Here is a 25,771-nt window from a genome sequence, read left to right on the forward strand (position 1 = left end):
TCCTGGCAGCGCTACCATCTCTGCATTTTTCTAGGTTATTACTGTACTGGTGTATTCCATTATAATATTCTTCCTTCTTCTTCTGTTTGGAATAGTTAATTTTGCTTCATTATTATTTCATTGGGCTGAGCTAAGCGAAACACAGCCTTTAATTTGTTTGTTTAACATTCCTGGTCTGCACTTGCTGATAGAGTATAACATATTAATTAATTAATTGTAACCTGCCACAACTCATGCTGGGTCATGGCAATATATCAGACTCTGATGGGTGCTCGGGTGGGTAGTGATGAGTCTTGGAGCTCCGGCCTGAGCACAGGGTAGGCGTGAGGGTTGGCTGCCTCCCCCCAGCCCTGCCTAGCCAAGTTCTGAGGCCAGTAGGCCCCAGGCTCAGCCTTGGATATTTCCATGTGCAATACTTTTGGTTGTATTTTTAGGACACAGGATAGGCTTCAATATCATTTTCTTTCTGCCAGATTGGTCCAAAAGCCCCAGAGAAATGGTTCCGAATATGGAGTGTGTCTTGAATGGTCCTAGTGCTGATTGGCCTGGCTGGGGTAGCCGGGGGCGCCAGGGTGTCCCATCTACTCACCCCAGCAGCCAGTCTTGCTGAATCTAGTGCCCTATGGCTAGAAGTAAGGCACTCTCCTCCAGTCCGACATCAAGGCTCTGCTTTCCTCCAGGATTTGGAGCAAAGAGGATAATGGCCGCCTTGTCTTACTCCACAGCCATGTGTTGACACTATATCCATGGCCCCAGGATTCAGGTTTTGTCTACCAGGTGGCCCACCATGGGACTCTTCTTGTACCACCATGACAGTGACCAAGTTTCATTCATTCCTTCATAAATGTTTATTAAAATGTCAGTTATCTGCCAGACTGTATCCTAGGCCCTGGGACACAGACGGGGCTTATGCTCTTCCTTCTGGACACTCCGCTTTGTTTTGACTCCCTCTGCAACCTTCCCGCATTGCCCAGCCAGCCCTGGTGGATTTTTCTCTCTCTTGTTTGTTTAAAACGCTTGCTGTAGGCCAGATCTTTCACCTCCTTTGATTTCCACCATAAGTCTGCAAGGAAGGGATGACTATGGGACTTTATGGGAAGTGAAGGCTCTGGCAGGTGACATGGTATCTTCAAAATCAGGAGGCGTCAGGGTTACTACTGAACCCAGCAACCGCGCGTTAAGTCCAGGGCCCCGTCCGCCCAGCTTAGCTGACCAAGTGCAGCCATCCCTGCCCTGGTCTGTTCTGCTGTTGGGGACGTGGCTGCAAATTAGTATGTTGTGCTCGGGCATTTCTCCCAGGCTCAGGAGAAATGAAGACTCTTGTGAAATTGTATTTCGTGATCCTCTAATTACTTTTGCCCTGGGAAAGAGGATAATGCTAAAGGAGACAGATTTTTCCAGGGCATGGGTTCCTCCTTGGACCCAGCCCCAGCAACTCAGCATGTCCTGTCTGGTTAGGACATACCAGTCCAGTTTCAAATTAAAGCCAAGCTCTGTAGGGACTCTGGCTTCTCCCAGTTGCTTAGTTTGTTTGTGGACACAGTGCCCATTAACTGTATAATAAATACTTGTGGAAGAATGAATCAAAATGAATAAATAAACTGTATTCAGATTTTAGTTTTGTCTCTTGCTACCCAGAGGTCCTGGGAAAGTCACATCACTTCCTTGAGCCTGAGATTTGTTAGCTATAGAATGGAATTTAAAATACACAGGATTCTTATGGAAATTAAATGAAACAGTACGAAAATGTCTGGCTCAGTTCCTGGTAGGAAGTGGGTGTTAAGTGCAGCTTCCCAAAGTCAGGTTCAGATAGGGCTGGACAGAGTCTCTCAGATTAGTTTTGTGCTTACCACCCCCGGGGCATCTTACCCCTCCTGGAAATGAAGAAATGCAGCTGCAAACAGACATTCCTGCCACCCAAGCTACTCTGGAAACATGCCTTGTTTACTCTCAGTCTCCTCATCCACAGAATGGGGACACAGGCCTTTCCTCTAGAGAGCGCTCCACAGGCAGCATGGAAGCTCTCGCCCGCCTGGACCCTGGAAAGAATGAGTGGGGCTTTGTTTCCAGTGTACAAGGCAGAAGGAGGATGGCAGGAGAAATAACTGTAATTACCTGTTTATCTCTGAGATTCGACCTGGGAGAACACTATTCTGTTCAAACAATAGTGTTTAGCAATGCTCAGCTAGGCATAAAACCTCCATCTGCTCCTTGGGTTTTGCTGGACAGAGCCTGGGGATGGGCTTGGGGGCATCGTCCTCTCAGCCTCACAAATGTGCTTTGCTTCATTGTTACCTTGAGTAGTTCACCTTATGGAAACATTAGTGATGACTCACGGGCCAACTAATTGGTCTTCTGCTTTTTGAGTGAAGAGTAGGGAGCCATTTCTTGCCAAGCATTCCTGACCAGAGACTTAAGTAGAGACATACTAGGTCCTCAGAATGTTAAGGATTATTTTATCATTGAAGTATTGGAGAAAAGGTAACCGATTTGTTTTGAGGCTGCCGTGCTAACCTGAAATAGGAAAAGGAAAATGTTTGTTGACTAGGGACAACTCAAAGCATCCAATTGTCTTTTAAGCAACAAAGATTTTGAGGCAGTCAGTGCTGGGAAAGATATTATGGCAGGAGCAGAGGGCACGGTGGGAATTAAAGCAACCCATCGTCAAGTGAGAGAGACTCATCATGCACATTCAGGCATCCCACTTAGCATGGAATGGCTGACCTGGACAAAGTAAGGACGAGGAGACAAAATGGGGTACTCGAATGGAGTAGTGGGAGTTTGCTTTCTGGAAGCAGCCTGAATTCTGATTGAGAGAAAGAGATAAGCATGTAAGGGCGTGAAAAGGTGGTTCTGGTATGAAAGGCACTAGATCAAAGGGTCAAAGAGCCATCTGGCTGTGGGAACTTGTGGTGTACAGTTATACGTGCTCAAAGGTAGGCTGAGTAGAAGGCTTCAGATTCCAGTTTCTGCCATGTCACTTAGTACCCGAGGCACCTGGGGCTAGTTGCTCTCCCTCTTGGAGCATCAGTGTCTTAGTTTCAAACCCGAATCTTATGTCTGATTGAAGACATGAGTGTGAAACTGAATATAAAGAGACCGACCCTGGCTCAACAAATAAAAGTCTCCTCCCTCTCTTCTTCTTTATTTCCTGAAAATCAATTCCATATGACTGCTGGCCGCTGGGGATCACTGGGCGTGACTGGCCAGTGTTACCTTTGTCCTTCTCCCAGAGAACTAACTGGCAGTCTGCATCAGAAGGTGCCAGCAGGAGACTCTGTGACCGCAGCTGCACCCCAACCACCATGCCAGGAAAATGAGCCAAATAGGTCTCGTCGTCTTGTAATTCTTAAAACTGAGATCTGGCATCCTGCCACAGAGTTAGGTACGTACTGCAGCTGCTCTTGTTGCAGTAATGTTCCTACGAATGACGAGAAGACTTCCATGGAAACTGACTCTTGTAGGCAGAATGTTGGTCCTCAAGAGGTCCCTGTCCTAATCCCTGGAAACTGTAAACATGCCACCTCACGTGGCAAGAGAGAATGGACGTAGCAGGTGGAATTAAGGTTGCTAGTCATCTGTCCCTAAAATAGAGATTATCTTGGATCATCTGGGTGGGGCCAGTATAATCACAGGGGTCCTTAAAGCGGAAGACAGGACAGAGGTGGCGGTGTACCAGCACGAGAAGGACTCGGCCCAGTGTTGCTGGCTTTGAGAGGGAGGAAGGGAGTCGTGAGCCAAGGAATGTGGCGGCCTCTGGAAGCTGGAAGAGGCAAGAAAACAGATTCTCCCTGGAGCCTGCGGAGAGAAACAGCCCTGCTGACGTCTTGATTTCAGGCTAGTGAGACCCGTGTTGGGTTTCTAATCCGTAGAACTCTAACACGATAAATTTATGTTGTTTGACGCTACCAAATTTGTGATGATTTGTCACAGCTGCAATAGGAAACTACACCTACCTTTCACTTCTAATTCTCCTTGATTTCCAACAGGTCCTGTCATTATGTATTCACTTATTCATTCATTCATTCATTCATTCACTCGTGCCTATATGTATTTACTCATGTATCCCTATAGTTTTAGGTTCCTAATTTGTAAATAGAAGTTAGTGGTAGAAAATATTTCAGAGGGTCTCCTTGAGGATTAAATGAAATCAAACAAGTAAAGGGCTTAGCACATCGACAGACATAATGCAAGTGCTCATAAATGTTAGCTGTCTCTATTATTAATCCTGCTGTTCTGTCAGAAAACATTTCTTGGGCATCAAGCTTGAGCCAGCTCTGCCTGAGCTTGGGCTGTGGTCCTGGATGGGAGAAGGGGCCGGGTAAGTGCTGAAGGGAGCTTTCCCCAAAGCCCCGCTCAGCGACTTCCGCCACCTTTCCCTGCAAGGCAGTCTAGTTTCATTCTCTCAGTTGGGCTCATGGTTGCCCTTGAATAAAATCAAGGCTCTGTTACTAGGGAGAAAGGAAGCTTGGAATTTAGCAGGAGGTTACCAAAAGTTGGCCAAGGCGCTGGAAACAAAGAAAGTGAGAAGGAAATCATCATTTTGGGAGTAACGTATGCACCACATTTTTGATGTGTGTTCTTCCACTTAAGCACATAACCACACCTACAAGGTCAGCTGTCTAATCTCCATTTCAACTTGATGAAATAAGCTCAAGGTCACATTACTAATAGGTCACATTGGACATTGGATTCCAGGTTCACACCCCATCTGTCCTCCCCTGCCTCGTCTTCAGTGTGTGTGTGTGTTGGTTAGGGGGCGGGGCTGCAGACAAACCCGGCCGATTGAAAACCCCACTTCTCCCAGTGCTTTTGCTCTGGCTGGACTGCAGCGTGGGGCGCTTCACCCCGCAGGGCACAGGCCGGTCTTCTCTGGCCTTCCCAGCTCCTCCCTGGCGGTGCTGCAGCAACAGTGTTGCCTTCAGCCTCCACACCATCCTGGGCCCTGGGCAAGAGCAGCCGACAGGAAGCATCATGTGCAGAGCCAAGGCAAACACTGAAGTCGTGGCGGATCACGTCTCCCCCCACCCCGGGAAAAAGGGCCTTCTCCATCTCTGGCTCCTAAGAAACCCCATGGCCTGTTAGCTTTTCTTTGCAGCCTCTCTGGGCTGCAGGGGGCCACCCCCAGTGCTGCCTTCATGCTGACCTATTTCTTCTTGCCAGAGCGTTTCTTGCATCATTGATGCCCATTGAGCTTTTCTGTTCACACTTCAGGACAACGTTTTGCTTCCTAGGTACCCATCAGACAGCTGACCCCATCTCGCGTGAACAAACTGTCATGGAAAACCCTTCAGGTGGCTGAGACACAGGCAACAAGGTCCTCACTGGAGACTTCATCTGTCTGAGTCGCAACCTGTCATCAATTGACCTCACTGAAATTGAGGCACATTAATAATAAGACAATGGGACAGCAAATAAAAGGGAGCCTTTAGCTATCATTTAGAAATAATTAGCCAAATAAAAACTGGTTCAATGACTAGAGTTAGTATCACAGGCGAAATCTCATAGAATCAGTTGTGTGTACTGCTGCCCAAGGGTGACTGGTGACAGAGAAAAGCCATCGCGTATCTCTGGGACCCCCGAGGAGGCAAACGTAGGAGCTCCAGAATGCTCGCTCCTAACTCACTGCAGGAAGGCCTTGGGGCTGAGCTGTCACTCTTTAACCAAAGCCCTGGAGATTTACCTGTGACCCTACCACTGCAGGGCACTGTCATCCAAATGGCAGGTTTCCTGCCATGGGCTTGGGAAACTTGACTTATCAGTCAGGTCGGCATCGGATTTGACCCCTCGAATCCACCTGCATTCACATGCACGGGTGGCCATGATGTTAGATGAGATGGAGTGTGTCATGGGCACTGCAGAAATGCAGATTGCCTTCCTACTTCCCACCCCTCCACCTCGCGGCTTGTCAACATCTCCTCCAGGAGGACAGTTAGGTATTCCACAGTTTTTCCTGGCTCTTTCTCTGTCTGTTTATTTTTCATGCAGCTAAAGTAAACTCCAAAAGGAGAAAATGAGCAAAATAAAGTTGACTACGTACTAACCATGAGCCAGGCATTGTGTTAAGGGCTTTATAATTATTATCTGATTACTTCCAGTATATCAAATTTACAGATTAAAATCTAAGGCTTGTAGAAGTTACCCTGCCCAAGTACAGTCAGCTACTAAGTCTAGAGCCAGGATTCAACTCAGATCAGGTTAACTATGAAGGAAATTCACGTCATTTTCACCAGATAAAAGAGAAACCTCCAATAATCCACATTTTTACCCATATAAGTCTTAGAAAATGACTATTTCTTTCTGTGCCCTGGAGGTGATACAAAATCCTCTTGTACCTTAGAAGCTCTCAGATAAATGTTAAATTATGTTTGATTAAAACTTTGTTCAAAAAACCTGTTTCCATATTTCAACATTGAAAATTAGAATTCCATGCATGTAATACCTGCTGTCTCCCTGTTAAATATAACATACAGCTAAGCTGAACATTTAGGCTCTGAGCATTCCAGGTACAAGAGCATTCTCCATAGTAAGTGTAAGGAATGCAGTTTGGAGAAGAGCTCGGAGGCTCTGTTTGTAGAAACACTTGGGAGGCAGCAGTGACCTAATGATGGTTAACAGTTGACTTCTGGTCTTCATTCTGTTCTTTCCTTTTGCTCTGATTTCCATTGTATGTCTGATGGGTGGTGGAGGGACATTACTTCTGCTTCGTTTTTGCCTTTTATATGTTTGCCTCCTTTATGTGTGGGGGAGGAGGTAGCATAGGACCGACAAGTCACGGTGACGATAGAGTGTGCCCTAATCCACTCATTGCTTTCTCTCCAACATGGGCTTTGTACCTGGTAAAGAGGAGACGTGAGTTAACCTGACTATGAGTCATCGTGTCCACTACAGTTCCCTTCTTTCTCGGGAAGGGACAGTGAAGGGATCACATGTGCAGGCGTCGTTTCATTTTCTCAACACAAATCCCTCAGGGTAGGAGTCGTTTGACCCAATTTACAGAGAATGAAACCGGGGCTCCGGAAATTTAAATAACTCATCAAAAGCCGGGTAGCCAGTGAGGGGCGACACTGAGCTTCAAGTCTAAGCATTCGATACCCTGGCAGAGTTAGTCTTATAAGAGGAGCGCTGCTCCCTGGGGAGCGCTGGAGCAGACCGCCCTTGAAGGAACCCTGCCCGCAGGGTCCCCAGTGTCTGTCCTGGCTCTGCCTACAGCCTCTGACCCTGCATCTGTAAGAGAAGGACACTGTTATGTGCATCATTCAGAACAGGATTTTACTTATTGAAAAAGTGGTGTTCTTTCCCTCGAACTTTATAAATAAGGCAATGAGGATTAAATGATTGAATGTTAACAAAATAAACCCCTCAGAAATAAATGAACATTTCATATTGTGCTTCATTTCAGTTTCATAAGCTCCGAAACAGCACTTGAAGTGATTAATGTTGTCTTCATTAACTGTAACTAAACCTGAGAAAAGCCTCTCTCTTTTCTCTGACATGTTTTTTTTGGAGGGGAAATTGAGGGTAGTTCACTTCTAAAAGTAACCCTTTGGAATCTGCTATCGGCAGCTCAAGGTCGCAGACAGAGTAAGGGCTTTGCTGTCAGGCAGACCTGGGCTCAGATCTTGGTTCTTCGACTTTCTAACTGTGTGGTTTTAAAAGAATAAGCCTTTATTTCATATTATAACATGAGAATATTAATGTGAACCTCAGAGAACCATGGTAGTTTGTTTCATTGGTGGCCCCCAGTGACCCGTGTCTCCAGTATTGATGCATTTTGAATTGGGGGTATGTTTATGGCTTATTTTAATGAGTAGAATGTGGTGGAACTTCCAAAAGTACTAACGTGTAAGCTGCTCATCTTTCTAAAGCAGTATTCTCAATGGGAGCTTATTTTGCTCACCAACAGCATTGGCAATGTCTAGAGACATTTTTCATTGTCCCAACTCAAAGAGTGCTACTAGCACCTAGTGAGTGGAGGCCAGGAACATTGCCAAACATTCTACAATGTACAGGACAGATATCCACCATCCCACCCCCAGCAAAGAAATATCCATCCCACAATGTTAGTCATCTAAGGTTAGAGTAGGACCTGGCCCTAAGTCTCCACGTAAGAAAACCAGTTACCTTGCTAGAGAGATCACATGAGGAAGCTAGCTGGAAAAGAAGAGGCCCGGAGACGCCCAATAAGAGCAGGAGTAGCCCAGGTACCTCATCAGCCCAGCTGAGCAAAGCCCACAGCTCCCTTACTAGCAGGATGCAGCCAGTGAGTGATCACTAGCTACACTGGCCAAAGGACTGCCCAGCTGAGCCCAGCTCAGTTTGCAGAATCATGAGCAAAATTAAAATTCTTTCGGTTGATTTATGCCACTAAGTTCTGGAGTGGTGTGTTATACAGCAGTAGATAACTAAAACAGCATACATTAAAAAAACTGTAGTATTTCAGCCAACATCGATTCTTTTGGCAGGGATGTTGTGGTACATTGCAGCCAGATTCTTCAGGACTCAGGCTCTCAACCCCCCTATTCCCAGCCACTGGTAGTACTGGTGGCTAATACCTCACCCAACCCTTTCTCTGGGGCAGCCCACATCAAGTGGCTGGCCCACGTGCAGGAAGAAGATCCCTGTACCCTTGCCTCAAAGAGAAACAACGAAGGGTCATCTCAGCGCTGGTGCTCCCCGGGCCCACTGCTGAGAATACAGCTGTTAGGCACCTTCCTCTGCCAGTTCCAGCTTCCTTTACCCTCTCTAGGTCTTAGTCTTGAGAAAACTGACCCCAGGAATCTCCTACAGGCAAATCTTGGTCTCAGAGTCTGTTTCCCCTGGAACCTGAGTTGGTATGCTTTCTTCATCCCATCTAGAAGTTTTTGCCTTAAGACCTCCAGGTGCAAGGCAAGAATATTGCCCTTGGATGCTGAATCAAACCATAGTCTTTGTTTCATTCCTGGCTTTTGATCTCTGTTATGTTGCCGTTGCCTTGATAGTAAAGAAGCAATAAGCCTTGCCCTGAACCGTAGAGAAATTCAGAAGCCTAACTGTAACTCTGGAAAACTTGTAAATAGGAAAAAACAAACAACGAACAAACAAACAAAACCAGAAACATATTAGTCTTCGCCTTGAATCCAAAGGCAAATTAAATCTGCCTTGAGATACCATTTTACACTAAATTAGCAGAACAAAGTAAAAAAAAAATTCAAATTCATGTTGCTAGTGACATATGGTAAATTTTCATCCCTCTTAATATGCCTATTTAAATATAAATTTCTTAATGCTAGGAGAAACAATATGGCAGCCCACAGTACAAGCTGTACATATGCCCCTGCCCTCTGGCCCATTAATAAGAATTGGTCTGAATAAATTTGTTTAAGAGAGGTTTGAGGTTCAAATTCTGATATCTTAAATTTGATCAGGTTGAAGAATATACATGTAGTGTAAATATATATGTAGTGGATAACAAGAAGCTAGAACACAGAGTTGAAAGATTGGGAGAGAGATAATGCATAAGCAAAAAGACTAGTATGGCAGTGTTTCTCAAAGCTTGGTCTTCTGACTACCAGTATCCAAGTTGCCATCTTATTGAAATGTGCAGTCTTGAGGCTGACCCCAGACTTGGGACACGGACTTTATGTGAGATGGGCCTGTATTTTAAGTAAATTCTCCAGGTGTCTTTGTGCCTCCCAAGTATGACAGTCTTATACTGAAACTGTTCCTTTATGCCCTTTTAGGTGACAGAATTAATGCCATTTGGGGATGGAATTTAGAGGGATATTGTCTTTCTCAAGTTGCTTTAGTTATTTTATTATTATGTTTTCAGAATTGTTAGGAGAAAAAAATTGTAATTTTCCTTGAGTACTTCAGAGAATAGTCATTTTAATTATAGGTGTCTTAATAGTCCCCTTATTAAGGCGCATCGCTTAACCTCATCCATGTGGGTAGGTTAAGTATTGAGAGAAAAGTCTTGCACCAAGAAAAGGGCATTCCTAGCATTATTAATCTTCCTGGTAATAGATATTTATGATATATTTAAGAATCTTCCACTATTAGCTATTCCAAAGCCCCCTTGGGTTCTGTGTCAGGCACACTTCCAGCTCTGGCCTTGGGGGGGTGGTGACTAATGTGTGGTTGGAGCTCTGTCGCTCGGTTTAGGAACTGCTGTTCTGACGGCCGAAGCAGAGACATTAAATCCCGAGGCTTAAAGATCCTGTGCCCTTAATCTGTAGAGAGAAACAACCCGCGTGAGACACGGACACCTCGGAGTGGAACTGGGAAGACAGGTGGAAACGTTAGAGTTTGACCACGTCACCTCTTCCTCACCTCGTGGAGTCATTAGCACAACTAAAATAGCTGTCACGAAACTAACATGTACTTCTGTCTCAAGACATTTCAATGACGATTTAACTAACCATTTGCTAACCTAGCAGACTGTCTGGTCTTTTAAGAAAATTTTTTTTCTCACTGTATCAGAAACATCTTTACCTTCAAGTTCTGTATCCAGAGGGACATTGGTCAGGGAGAGTTTTTTCGAACGTGAGCCCTCAATGCCAGTTTATGTTCACCTCCTACCCACCCCACTTATCGAAGGAAGGAGTGAGAGGGGATTAGAGTTTGGTACACATGTGCACGGGCGCACACATATACACACGCGAGTGTGCACACACGCGCACACACCATGCAGTAGCCTCAAAAGAGAAAATGCTGAATATAGTGAAGAAATATTACAAGGTTACAGAAGGCAAATATTGATGTTGATGACTTCAAATGAGAGGCGGAAACTTCCCTTTCGGGCTCTGTCAGGTAGGTCTGAGGATGATGAAACAAAACTCTGTCCTTGGTTTCATGTGACCTGGGGCCATGTCAGCTTAGGGGCTTTGAGTTCAAATGAAGGTGTGCAAACATTGAAGTCCAGAGAAGCCACAAGGTTTTGCTTTTCCTAGTGAAAGACATAGTGGTTATAAAAGGACATTCCGATTAAGACTAATTTCTAAGATTCAGATTTTACCAAGTGGATTAAGGATAAGAATGGATAGAAAGGGATATTCAACTCAATCTCAGGCTTTATTTTCTTAAAATCTTGCCTTATTAATATTAGCATTTAAGCAGTGCATCAAGTACTGCAAGTTAACTGTGGTTAGATATCATGACCCAAATCACAATTTCACTTTTATATTAAACTGTTTATTGATTGAAAAAACTCATAATTATTTTCTGAATCACTGGTAAAATGTGTCTTTTAATTTAGCCCATGGATCTCATAAGCAAGACCCTGCTGTTCATTTGAAAAACGAAAAATAGAATGACGAGAATCACGTTACATGGGTGTTCGAGGTCATTTAGCTCTATGTTCATGCACGTACCCGTCTTTTTCTCCTCCTCTTAAGAGAGTTCAAGATCACATAAATATAGATTAATACAGTATTTTGAAAACAAAATCTAACTGAATATTATCTGTTAAAACTAGAGGAATATAAGGATCATTTACCGTATTTGTTTCTGTATTTAGCTATATGTTTGAAATATTTTCCTACTAAAGACAAACATATAAGCAGAAAAATTATCTGGACCAGGAAATGTATAAATATATGCTGGTGTGTGTGTGTGTGTGTGCGCGCGCGCGCGCGTGCATGCATGTGCAAAGGTCCAGATAGTAAATATTTTCAGTTTGGTGGGTCATACAGTGGTCTCCATTGCATCTAGTTAATTCTGCCATTATAGCTTAAAAGCCTGCATAGAAAATACATTAATGACCACGCGTGGCTGATTCCAATAAAACTTTACTGACAGTCCCCAGCTTAACAATGGTATGAAAGTGACAAACATGCAGTTGAAACCGTACTTCGGATGCGGAGTTGTGCTCTCTCCTGGGGCTAACGCTGGGCAGCTGAAGTGAGCTGCGGCTCCCAGGCAGCCAGGCCATCCAGGGTGAGCAGCCGATATGCTGCAGTGTACTGTGTTGCCAGTGGTTTTTGGATACTGTGTTCTGAGCACACTTAAGGTAGGCTAGGCTACGCTATGGTGTTTGGTAGGTCACATGTTAAATGCATTTTCAACTTAAAATAGGCATATCAGGTAGAGGACCATCTGTATTTACAGAAACAGGTGACAGGCCAGAATTGGTCATCGTTTGCCAGTCCCTGATTTAGAGTAGACCAGGCAGTATGTCGTTAGAATTGTCTTTTCACTCTCATCATTTTACTTAAGGAGAACCCAAGACCCAGAGGGTGAAGTGACGCAGTAAAGCCAGAGAATGTCCACGTTTCCCTGGATCACCCTGACACAGAGCGGATGCCCAAGTGGCAGCTCTTAATAGGCAGAGTAGAGGGGGGTCGGGGAGAGAGTGAGGGTTCAGAGGGTGATGCCCCCGCCTCCCACCTCCCCATGTCTTCCTGACAATAACTGGGGCTTATCTGTGTTTTGCCCACATTTTCTTGTTTGTTTTGTTTTAAATGATGGAAGAATCACCGGGCAGTGAAGCTGGGATCTGCCATCCACTATCTCTGTGGCCTGGAAACAAGTCACTGTCCTTTTGGGCTTCATTGTCTTTAACATGTACAGTGAGGGGTTTGACTTGATCTAGAATTCCCATTTCATTCTTGAATTTTATGATTCCTTCCAGTTCAGCTTTTCCCCTACCAATCCACAATGATGCACAAGTTGGCTAACGTTTGCTCAGACCATAGTGGGGAGAGAGGCCCTAAGTTGGTAGCCCCACCTGGTGACATATTTCTGTGCTTACTGGGGGCAGACTCCCTTCCTTCAGAGCATTTCAGGAACCCCGATGACCTCATTGCTTCTTTGGCCCAGAGTTGTTTACCATAATAAAGGCACCCACCTGCTCACCAAGCCTTTCTGTTTTTGGCTCTGAACTACTGAGCTGGGCAATTTACCAACTCAGTTTCTTGCCTATAGATTTATCTATCCTTCTAGAATCTCCACCTCTCACAGAACTTCTTCCCAGTCAGTAAGCAGTTTCCTAACGCCCAGTGCCCTGGTTTCAGCATACCCATGGCAAGGCGAGATGAGGCCCTGCCGCAGACTCGCTGTAGGTGAGCGTATTCTGCCACTCATTTGTGTATTTTTGCCAAGGGCTCAAATTGCCCTTTTTCCACTCGAGGACTTCCATTTTAGTTAAATTTTAGTTAAAATTTCTTCCTAGAAAATATGGTGTAGAAAACAGTGCACTGGGTCTAGAGACCTGGATTAAAATCCCAGTGGCATCACGACTTAAATATATGACCTCGGCAAGTTCTAGAACCTCCTCCGAACTGAACAGTCAAGAGTGTAGTCTCTGCCTTATTGTCCACAGTCCATTGTAATGGTTCTGAACTCTGGTTCTACATAGAAGTCACCTAGGAGGTAAATAAAGAACAAACACCTCCAAATTTCTGAGCCCACCTCCCCCATTCATTGAATCAGAATCCCTGAGGTGGGTGTCTGGCATTGAGCAGAACTAAACACTCTCCAAGTGATTCTAATGAGCAGCTAGACTTGAGAGCCATAGATTTAATAGTCTTTCAGAAGGACCTTATCAGTGTGTTGTAGTGATATTTTTGTTGTTACTTCTATTTAAAAGAGACACCAAAATTCTATACAAATAAATCCCCAGTGAAATAAATGAATGCCTGAATAAAAATGAGGCAGTGTCGTACGGTAACTTATAGGAAGAAATACATATTCGGTTTTTGTCCTATTTCTGGCTCATGGTTCCCCAAACCCATGGCATTTCCTGAGCCATAAGAGCAATGGAAGCATCTTTGTTACAGTATTTGGTCTCTTGTCCTTTGTTCCTGAAATCTTCTCAGCGTCATATCTGTGAAATGGGTGTATTATGCATTACCATCCCCTTTCAACCATGACCAAGTTAGATTAATAAGGAGACTTTTGGAAATCACCTAAAGCAGAAGAATTGGGAGACAATTGGTAAACCCAAAGCTGGTTGTGGGGCGGGGGGAGGCAACCATGTGATTAGAGGTTTGGCTTTCATTTTCACCCCCTCCCTTCCTGGGAGGGGAGAGAGACTGGAGAGTGAGCTCAATCACCAGTGACCAGTGATTTAATCAGCCGTTGCCTGTGTTGCGAAGCCTGTATAAAAGCCCAGGAGGACAGGGTTCAGAGAGCTTCCAGTAGGTGAACTGCTGGAGATGCAGGGAGGGCGGTGGGCTTGGAGGGAAGAGGCATGGAGGCTCCGTGCCCTTTCTTCACACCTCGCCCTGTGCTTCCATCTGGCTGTTCCTGAGTTATAGTCTTTTATAATAAATTTATAATCTAGTAAATAAAATGTTTCTCTGGATTCTGTGAGCTGCTCTAGCAATTTAATCAAACCCTAGGAGTGGGTCATTGGAACCTCTAGTCTATAGCTGGTTGGTCAGAAGTCCAGGTGACAACCTGGACTTGTGACTGGTGTCTGAAGGGGAGGAGGCAGTGTTACAGGACCGAGCCCTTACCCTGTAGAATCTCTTACCGTTAGGGGTGATTTGAACCTCAGTGTCGCCCCAGCAACATGGTGGGGTGGGGGAGATAACGACACAGAAGTGCAGTTCTCATTTTCCCTCCGTTCTTCCGCTGATGCAGCCAAGAATTACAGGTCAGTGAGATTTAGAAAAAGTAAGATTTATCAAAAGTACATTTTAGAAGGAGACAGACCACGCTAAGGAAGGCTGCAGCCCTGTGGAATTCGAGAGATAAAAAAGATAAGACAGAGTATGCCCCGAGAGAGGAGCGGGTTTTCAGTGAAGAGCTGTAACCACGCAGAAGTGGGAAGGCATGAATTATATTTGGGCCATGATGGGTGGTTACGCAGGCGTTCATTCCTAGGTGATTGGCATGTGAGGTCATTTTGATTGACACTTAGCGGCTACATATATAAAACTCTGCTTTGTGCGCACGCGCTCACCCAGAATTCAGTCTGATATAATTAGATTCATGAACTTCTGGGCACAAACATGGTATCATAAGGATGGTATAATGAAGCTGAGGTTGTGGACAGGTTAGGGTAGTACTTTCTGCACATGCATCTGTGGCCGGATTAAACCAGCTATAGGTTATGGCCCTCCTGTCCTTTGTCTCTGAGGATGCAGGAGGGATCCTTTAATGACCAATGGAGTGTTCTTTGAGTATTCTCCAGGCTGGGCCTCCATTCCTTTGTTCCCCTGTCACTCATGTCTGACTAGCTACCTAATAGAATCTGATACTATCATCAGGTAGATAGTATCAGAATTGAGCTAAATTGTAGGACTCCCAGCTGGTGTCAGAGAATTGGTCCCAGAATCTTAGGCAGCCTATCCTGCAACATATTTTGGTTCTTTGAGGTTTCCCTGGAGATATACAACCTTTCTAGATTAAAATTAAGGTCAGGTAATTTAACCACCCGACAAACCCCTGAGACGGGATTACATGTGTTGCCAATTTGTTTAATCCTCAGGAAATCCTGAGAGATGAGGTTGGTGGCCCCGTTTTTTTAAGTGAAGCAATTAGAGCTTGGGGAGGCAGGCCCCGTTAGGGACGTTCCCATAACTGGGAGGTGGAAGTGATGGGACCAAACATCGGGGGCTCGTTGCCTTAGATCTTAGCTGCTTTCAGATCTTACCATATAGAGCTTAAGGCTCCATCATTTCAAATTGCGGATGCACGTGAGTAGCAGTAGTGACGGCAGTAATATCACACGATCATTTTGTATGTTGTCAACTCTTCCAAGATGCTTTCGTATCTTTTGTATTTTAGAGACTCTTCATATTGAAATCACAACCTCAGGTGGCGGCTACAAGGCTGTCCTCGATGTAAAAGTGGGTGGGGTTTCAAAAGTTTTCACGGGAAAGCTCCCAGGGAATGAACACTGTAAACACATAGTAGGTGAGTTCTCAGGCGATCCCATTGTCAACCCTCCACAAACCTCAGGAGGAGGCTGAATCAGTCGCTGCTCGAGACCCCACCAGGGGAAACAAAGTGACCCAGAAATTCTCCTTCCAAGTTGCTACCAAGAGAAATGAGGGGAGAATGCTAGGAACATTCCAGTATTAAATGCACTCTGAGAAAAGACATCTGTTCAGTTTGTACTTGAGAGGCTAGCTGTGGGAAGCAGCTCACTCCTGCTCCTTCCTCACAGAATTGGTTGTTATGAAGACTGGAGTGGAACTGAGTCTTTAGTGTTCTCCAAATATCTCAGTATTGTTGCCTGAGAAAGTGGGCAGTTGTGGCGTGGGCCATTCTGACATGTCACATCTGTCCGTCCTTGAACTGGAAGGACTCAAACTGGGCTGGGTCGTCTGTGTGTTTACAAAATAATTGGTGAGCTTGGGCTGCTTTTCAGGAGGGGCCTGCCAGCGGGGTTGTCCCTCAGGTCCAGCTGTGATTCCAACCTTCACTGAATCCATGGCCCTAATACCCTATTCTTACATGTGGATGAACCCTAATCCTAATGATAAAAATACAAAGCGCTTAGCAGGATGGCTGGCACGCTTTCATTACTACCATTATTATTTCACCTTTAGCAACATCCACTATTTCATCCCAACCCTCGTGTTATTAACCCTATCCTCAGAGTTAATAAGAAAATTACTTCCTTTTGTTAAATGCCTAGAGTGTCCCATGTCAGAACATCTCTCATCTATCAATGAATCTATAAATCTCTAAAATTAATTTCTTCATTAGCTTCTTGTCTGTGTTCTATCATCTCCCTACTTATATCTAATCCAGGGATTTTAGTATCAGCACTATTGACGTTTTGGTCTGGGAAATCTCGAGGGTATGTCCTGCGTATTGTAGGGTCTGTAGCAGAATCTTGGGCTTCTGTTCGCTAGATTTTGGTATCACTCCCTGCCCAAGGGTTGGCAATTAAAAATATCTCCAAAGCATGCCAATGTGCCCTTGAAGGAGGGGGAACAAAGTTGATCTAATCTGTCATCTACCCACTTCTCTTTACTGCTTCTTTCAAGAGGTACAGAGTAGACATTATTACTCCTATTTTACAAATGGGGAGTTTAAGGCTGAGAAGTTAGGTGATTTATACAAGATTACAAAAGAATACATGGACCTGGGTTACTACAAAATTAGATTTGCCTTATTAAAAAAATTCATGTTCTTTCTATGATACTAGGCTATTTTAAATTAAACATAATGCTACACATTTTATCCTCAATGCCATGATTCTTCTTTATTTTTAACTTAAAGTTATCCTCAAAATTAATTCTAACTCGCAAGCCAAAACATATGTGAATATATCTACACCCCAAGCCTCTGTTCTAATCCTGTCGTCAACTCAAGATGTAACCCAGTTTCTTAACCATGCAATTCCTTTCGAAATTCTATTTCCTTTTCCCCGCTGGATGATGAGGGTGTTAACTGGGAGAGCGCTCTCAACTGCCAGTTAACCCTGCGGAAGTAGGTGAGCTGGTTTACAGCTGGGGACGTGAATATTGTTCCATTCTAAAGGAGAAGCATGGAAATGATTCCACTGCTGACCCACTGGGGTGGTGTGCCTGTAGACCCCCGTCTGCCACAGACCCCCGCAATCGGGGTATTCGGAAATTCTATTAATAGAAAGCTTCCGTTTGCACTTTTCAGTGACAGGCTAGAGCTTATGAATGTAACTTCTGGAAAACCGAGCAAATGAAAAAAGGAAGTTTTTAACCAATCATGTTACTTCTTGGAACCTGACATTTTAGTTCAGCTTTTACTCAGTAGTTTTGATTTCTTGCACCAACACTCTGATGCCCATTAGATGGCTGACAGCTTCTGGCTTCCATGTCCAGAATTCACACAGGGAAAGACATTGTTTTATAGCAATTAACAGTGACGCTTGGAAGAGATGGAAACAAGCTGAAAAAAATTAATTGAAAATTTAACCTTCAAATAAAAATACTTAGACCTTAGGCTTTCATTAGTAAGCAGCTTATGATGTCTGTGCACAGTCTGTTATATTATTTAAGTATTTTCTACACCATTTCTGACTAGTACAGCAGTGCTATTTTCCAGTCCAGTCTCCTTAATAAATATATGTGTCAAATATCTGTTTCCTCCCCTGAATGCAAAGCCTTTTAATTCCCCTGTCTGCATGTGCTAACTGGTTATGAAATGAGATTAACAGCTCTGTCTCTTTTCTTTTGCAGATTTTATAAGAAAAGCCAGTGAGCTCCCAGACAAAGTTAAAAAGGTACCTTCTTTAATTTTGCATATTGTTAGCTGCGATCCGTTTGCTAATGTTTGTTTTATTTCCATCTGTCAAAAGCGATGCCAAAGTACGTTTTGTTTGCCTTGAGTTGGCTCAATTAATCCTTGGCTGGAAAGGGTTCTGTCATTTCATGTTTGGTTAAGGTCCTGATTCAGTGGCTCCCAAATCGAAGGCTGGTCTCTGCCAAAGGCAGCCGGTGCCCATTTAGTATAACTTCATGGGGAATAGCTGCTTAACAAAGACAAAGCAGAAAGATGGGGTAGTGCCCTTATAGGAATGTTGATTGGGGGACAGCCCCAAATATATGCCTTGGGTACAAATAAGAGTGTCCAGGGCTTGATCCTGTTGAGTTATTTGTCCCCACAGACCTAAAAGTACTAGCTAATGAGTCACACCGGTTAGTGGCTTTGTAGGGTCTCAGCCAGGGGCACACCCCCAAAAGTGCAGCCTCCATGTAAGTCTAATTAGTCTCCTTGACTGCCATAACAAAATACCACAGATGGGGTGGCTTAAACAACAGACCTTCATTTTCTCACAGTTCTGGAGACTGGGAAGCCGAAGTCATGGTCTCCACAGGGCTGGTCTCTTCTGCTCCCTCTCCTTGGCTTGTAGAAGATGGTCCTCTCCCCGTGTCTTTGCATGGTCTTCCCTCTGTGAGTGTGTCCTGTCTGTGATTCTCTGTCCTCTTTTTATAAGGACACCAGTTACACTGGATTAGGGCCCACTGTAATGACCTCATTTTAACTCAGTGACTTTTTAAAAGACCCCATGTTCAAATACAGTGGGGTACTCGGGGTAAGACTTCGAAGTATGAATTTTGGAGGGACATAATTCAGCCCATAGCAGATGGTTACCAGGAAGAAATAGGAAGAGGTAAGAAAGGAAAGATCTTAGGCCAAAAACTATAACAGCAGTCACTGTATAGAGTGCTCTCACTCCCTCTCGCTCTCTCTTCTTATTCTTTATTTTTATTCCCCTCCCTCTCTCCCTCCCTTCCTTCCTTCCTTCCTAAAAACACTCTCCATTTCTATCGAGTCAGCATATTTTACAGAATCCAGGCTCTTGAATCTGCATGCTCTGAGTTCAGATCCTGACTTGACCTCTTATTAACTCTACGACCAAGGGCAAGTTTAAGTTTTTTGGGTCTTAGGTTCGTCGTCCTTACAGTGGGGTTAACAACAATTGCCCTGGCTGCTTTTGTTTTATAAGGATGGCGAGGTACTATGTGTGAAAGCCAGTGGCACAACAAGGTTAGATAAGTAAGAGCAGGAGGTGTGTTGTCAATAGAGAACCTAAAAGTAACAGCGCATGACTTTTTAAACAACGTCAGTGGCAAAATATTCATCGAGGCAGGTGGCTCTCACGGCCACCCTTTCTTGTGTGGAACGGGAGAGCGCCATCTCTGTTTCTCTCTATTGCGTATTAAATGCATGCCTCTCTCTCTCAGACACACACTCACTCACATCTGTATCTTGAATTTAGTCATTCACAGGACAGCTTAACCAACAGCATTTCACATGGCTGCACATCTTGTTTTGTATTCATTTTACTCAGAAATTGCCAAACCTGACAGCTAAATTATATATGATAGAGGAGAATCATTATTTATTGTTGTTTTCAGAAGAAGAGACCTAGTGGTCTCTGGTTAGAGCCTCCCTCTCTTTCCCAAATATCCTCAGTTCCTCCAGCCAGCATCCAGGACTGGGCCCTGCCAGAGGACATCTTGCTGTGAGTTAGGAATAAAAATGCAGAACAACTGACCACAGAAGATTTGTGTGTGACCGGGACCATAGTTTTTATTATTTCATCCTCCTTTCTGAAGTCGTACCCAATCCCCTGGCATCTTATCTAAAGTAGCTACCTCTATTAAGGATATATTGTATAAATAGCTATTTTATATAAACGGAAGAACAGGGAGTTGGTGGGTTGTGCTAAAAACAAAACAAAAACAACAACAAAAAAGAGAACTCTGAATGGTACGTTTCCTTTTTCATGGGAAGCATCTGTCTTCATAGAAAAAGTTTAAACCCTTGGCATGAGTTATTAAACTTTTCCAGAAAATAACCCACACTGGGATTCTACAAAGTAACTTCCTCAGTTGAAATCTCCAACAACGGAAGAAATAAATGGTGTTGTGTACACTGTGTGGGGTATGATGCAGTCATTAAAGCGATGGCTGGGATGACCACTTAATAAAATGGAGGTATTTGATCATATGTTAAGTAAATAAAAAGAAGCAAGATGTTATGTTATATAACATATTACAGTGTTTAACAACAAAAAGAAAACACATCTAATTATGTGTTGTTATAAAAAACATATATTTAAAAAAGGTAGTATGTAAAACTTAGCCCACTCACCCAAGAATGCGTTTGGACAGAGCCCTTTTCCATGGGGTGGGTGGCAGGTCTTTCATCCGCTTTGTTTACATTGGATATCGGAATCTTAAACCTGTATCCCATTATTTTAGGCTTAGTAGATGTAAGAAATGTCCAAACCTGTAGAGAATTTGAGCCAAACTGAGGACAATTGCGAGGAAGCAAAATCTCAACAGATTTTGAAAATGCTCCAGAGAAGGGCAGTTCTGCAGGTTATTTGGTACATTAGAATCAAAGGAGGAGACGTAAGGAGGGTTACGTGAAATCCTTTGGTGCTACATTAAAGGAGTAAGAGAAAGCAAAGCAGAGAAATCTCTGGGATTGCATAAAAATTAAAATGGAGAGATACTTATTTTTTATTGGTGGGTACAGAATAGTAATTAATATTTACATCGCATAGAGATGGTATTTGGGGAACAAGACGACAACGAGGGCTTCTCTGGTCTCTTGCTCTGGGGTGGTGGGTTGCGCCCGGAAGGGCCCTGAAACAGGGACCACTCTGACATTCCAAGGCTGCGTTATCGTAGGTGCAAGAAGACAGTAGACAGGCTCACTTAAGGAAAAGGTCGCCCTTTGTCAAGGAAGCTACAGGCCCAGGATGTGACTACCCGTTATGACCAGCTTTTAGTTGGGAATTTTTTTTTTATATAAATCTATTTATTTAAATTAGTTTCAGGTATACAGTACATTGGTTAGACATCTATAATGTTCATAAAATGATCCCCCCAATTGCTCCCTCCCTCCCCTGGCCCTCCACTTAGCCATCATATTAATGCTAACTGCATTCCCTCTGCCATGCTCCCCATGCCCAGCTATCAACTACTAATTGGTACTTCTTTAACCTTTCACCCCATTCTCCCAACCTCCCAACCCCCCTCCTCTCTGTCTGTCCTAGAGGTTATTATGCTGAGTGAAGTAAGTCAGACAGAGAAAGATAAATACCATATGATTTCACTTATATGCAGTATCTAAGGCACAAAAAGAACGAACTAGTCAAAAACAGACTCACAAATGTGATGGACAATTTGGCGACGGAAATTTTTATGTTCAGACCATCCCGTGTGGTTAATTTTGGTCTCTGAGTTTGTAGGGCCCACCATGCTGGCCTCCCCATAGTTTGTCAGGTTTAGTATGTGGCCTCGTTTTTGTCCATAACTTGATTTAGATTTCTATAATTAACCAAACAGGTTATATTGAACCTAAGGGTGAAAGGTGGGATTGAATTTAGGATTTAACAATGGCAATCAAAAGTTGGGTGAGCATGGGTGAACTCAATCCGAAATGACAACTTTATAGAAATATTTAGGCAGTTGACATACCCATAATTCATGTAACCTTTGAATACTACAAAGCAGAGCCTTAATAAAAAGTTCTCATTTCTTCTTAGTAAGACATGGTAAAAAATGTCTAACTTGTACTTACTAAGAGAGTTATCTGTTTTTGCATTTTTTTCATTCAAATTCTCTCTTCCCACACCATTCTGGACACATGTTGATTTGCCCCGAGACCACATTTCCATGGGACAGGCCCATGAACACGAGTCGCGGGATTTTCTAGGTTTCTGTTACTGGAAATTGTTAAATTTGTAGGTATGTGTAACGAGATGATTCTGAAGTCATGTTTAAGGATTTTCTGTGTTCCGCCATAGGCAGCCGCTTCTCTGGCTTGCTCTGTGCAGCTACCTCTGATTTCTGCCCCTCCCATGGTTTTTCTTGGATTGCTGTGGGGTGTAGTGCTGTGGAGGGTTTCGGGGAGCAACAAGTATTTTTAAAAATTGGAATTTACAAATAATAAAAGGAATGTCTCAGCTGCAGGATTATATATTCCAACCTTTTCTTAAACTTCACGATTCTACCCTCCCACTGGAGTTTGGCTGGTGAGTCACCTCACACCCACAGCCAGCGAGGCTCCATATTAAAAAAGAGGCCTGTTAGAAAATGTATTGAGATGTTAGTAGGGATTGCATATCAGTCTTGGGTTATGGGATATTTTCTTCCCTTCTTTTCCAAATGTCCATTAGTGACTTTGATAAGAAAAGAAAGCTTTTTTTAAAAAAAATAAAAAATAAAAACATAATAATGCTATCTTTTTAATGTACATACCAAAACTCTTGACATCTTATGAGCTAATTTAATCACACATGAAAAATTTATAAAATTTTAAAAATTTTTATAAAATTTATAAATAGAACTAACAGAAAATTCCCATTGAAATAATTACCATACTCTGGATGCTGGTAGAAATAATTTTCAAATTTAAAAATCTGAAAAACATTTATAAACCAATAGAAATAAATAGAAAGATATCATGGAGGATATTGTCCATGATATTAAAACATATGGGTCTGATTCAATCCATCCAGCCTTTATTTACTCAGTCACTTTTTCATTCAACCTGATATGTGGGCTAAGTCATGGGATTCACTGGTAAGCCAAGTACATAGTCCCTGTCCTCAGAGAGCCTGTAGTTTAGGTTACTTTCTTATAGAATAAGTATATTCTAGGATGAACAGACTGAAGGTGGGTAGAGAAAAAGAAAATAATTCAGTATATCTCAGAACTATATTTTGCATGTATGAAAGGAGATAGGATGAAAATGTAATCTCTACTTTGTCCAACACACACACACAGTCATACTGTCACAATGTCTCCATCTAGCTCAGAGACCAAATTTTATACCAATTATGAAAGTAGTTAGTCATTTAGTTAAAACACTTGTTCTTGGAAGAGGCCGTTGACTTCTCTTACATCTTACTCTGTCCCACTGCTGTCTACTCATAGGAAATAAGAACAAGCAATGAGAGGAGACAGGGCCCCCTTATGTCTCAGGGGCCATAGCCTTTACAGGGAAAGGGGTGTGTTGGGTCAGAGACAGGAAAGTCCCTGGTAGCAGTGCATATGATAAAATAATTCTTATGTTTGATCGAGTTATTGGTTGAAAGTGTTAGAGAACCAAACACATGGATTTGGATCTCACCTTGGTCCCTCAGTACTGGATTGGAAAAACACTTGTAGACTAGCAATTCCATGTGGCATCACTCAAGAACTTTTATATTAAAGAAAAGTCAGTGGGGGTGGAGTGGGAAGTACTACAGAACAAAGGAGAAAACATCACCCTGAAAAGGATTAGTTGTATCAGTTGGGTGTGGAGGGTCATATAGAATGTCTGGTAAAATACAGGAAGTTGGGACCCTTCAATGCTGTTTGGAGGCCGTTTTGAAAATAACAGCATAAACTGGCGTGAAAAGATGGAGCAGTGTGCAGCAAGAACAGGTCTTAAGGAAGCTGCATTCAGCCGTGAGAGATGAACTGCTGGCTCCTGCAGTTAAGACAGAAATGATCAGAAGGTCACCTCAAAGCTGAGTAAAATAAATTTGAAAACACGTCTCTCAAGTGGATTCCTCCTTCCCTTTCTCTCTTTGTTTTCTTCTTTTTTCTTCTCTCCCTCCCTCCCTCCCTTCTCATATTTATTGAGCATCCAATATGTGTCAGAGGAATATGAAGGAAAAAAGAGACAGAGAATGGATATAATACACATAAATTTTAGATATTTCTGAAGATTAAAAGAGAGCAATTAAAAGAAACAATCATCAAGGGTATAATTAGATACAATTTTCTGAAGCTGAAAGGATCTAAATATGGAGATCAAAAATCCCCATTGTATTATAAGAGATAATGAAAAAAAAAAAGATTTGCTCCTAGAAGAGCATAATAAATGCCAGAAAATGGAACAACTTGTACACTGTTTTCAGGGAAAACTAACCCCAGAATGTTATACCCAGCCAAATGAGTAAAGGCAAAAACCAACCAAACAAACCCCGCCATCCCCCGCCACCCCCCGCCACCAACTTAAAAACAACAACAAAAGAACATACACAAAAACAAAATATATGTTGAAAAACTTTTAAAATGTTACCTATAAACTCTTATTTGAGGGGAAAAGAACTTGAATGTGATCTATAAACAACTGAGAATTGTCTTGAAACTAGTGACTCAAGAATGGGGAAAACCATGGCATTAAAAGAGTGATCGTGAAAAAGGAAAACAATATAGAGTCAAAAACTAAATATCCTTCCAATTTGAATGCAAGTATCACTATAATTCTTAAAAGACAGGGTTCTCAATTACATAGTACTGATCTAGTAGAAAATGACCTTAGAAAGGAGATATGAAAAACATAAATGCACTAAATTGCTCATCTTACAAGGGGGTGAGAGTTGACATTAAATCTTGCAGACCAGAGGAAAAGTGTTTCAAATGCGTAAAAGTACATGAAAGCAAAATTTTAAAAAGAGCGAGCTCCTTCTAAACCACTGGGGTAAAAATAAGGAAAGCAAAATGTAGACCAAAAAAAATAACAATAATAAAAAAAAGAGAGAGAGAGAGGAAATGGTAAAGCAGTGTGAAAAGTTGATCTAAAACAAGATGGCCAAGTGACTGAATAATGTCAACTCTTGTCTATTAGTTCTATTTGCCAAGAGAACTGCTCTCTGCACTTTTGATGTACTTCATTGCCTCATTTAATCCCTCTTTACAGAATATTAAACTGAGACAGAGATGTTTTAAGTGCATACAAAATGGTCACCACATATCTCTTGGCATATAGTGAGACCTTAAGTAACTGGACATATATATGGGAGTCACATGGTAACTTGACTCCTGACATCTCCCCCGGCATTGCAGCCAAGCAAAGACTTTGTCTAAGTCAGCCTTGGACAGAGAGGATGCTATCTAAAATCCATAACATGAATTTCTCCAGTTCTTGGCAATTTTATTCCCCTGCCAACACAACCTTATATGACTGCACCGTTAGGTTGCAAGTACTGGAGAAGATGCAGTAGGAACAAAACTACACGGAGAAGCACATGATAGATAATGTTGTTATGGTAAACACCGAGATTTTTCCTAGTACTAACATCTGCTTTAACTCGCATTTTACCTCTGTTCTCAGAGTGCTGAACTGACTCTGTAGCCTCGCTGGTGCTTGCTTAACTGAGGCCTCCAGCCATTAGCCAGGAGTGAAATGAAGCCCAGGGCTGGCAGTTTCTGGCTCCCAGGGGGAACCCCACAGAAATGGGGCAGGAGCTGCCAATGGAAGGTTTCTGCTGGCATTTTTTTTAGATCCTTTTACAAGATTCTGTGTAACTAACCATATTTTTCCAACAATCGAAAAGACCAAGCTTCTTGTGTTTGTGTTCAACAATAAATTTCTTATGGATGTTACATAAAATTAA

At 42.9% G+C, this 25,771-nt stretch overlaps 1 long non-coding RNA gene across 4 annotated transcripts in view; it reads left to right on the forward strand.

Annotated features, from left to right (window-relative positions):
• LOC107519736 overlaps positions 1–25,771 on the forward strand; it is a 399,180-nt gene that overhangs the window by 199,735 nt on the left and 173,674 nt on the right. For all 4 annotated transcript variants that reach the window (XR_004954244.1, XR_004954245.1, XR_004954247.1 and 1 more), the window contains exon 3: positions 18,099–18,142. This is a non-coding gene — a long non-coding RNA (uncharacterized LOC107519736). The remainder of the gene's footprint in view (positions 1–18,098; positions 18,143–25,771) is intronic.

Source organism: Rousettus aegyptiacus, unplaced genomic scaffold (assembly GCF_014176215.1).
Source record: "Rousettus aegyptiacus isolate mRouAeg1 unplaced genomic scaffold, mRouAeg1.p scaffold_m13_p_14, whole genome shotgun sequence".
In the NCBI taxonomy this organism is placed as follows: Eukaryota; Metazoa; Chordata; class Mammalia; order Chiroptera; family Pteropodidae; genus Rousettus; species Rousettus aegyptiacus.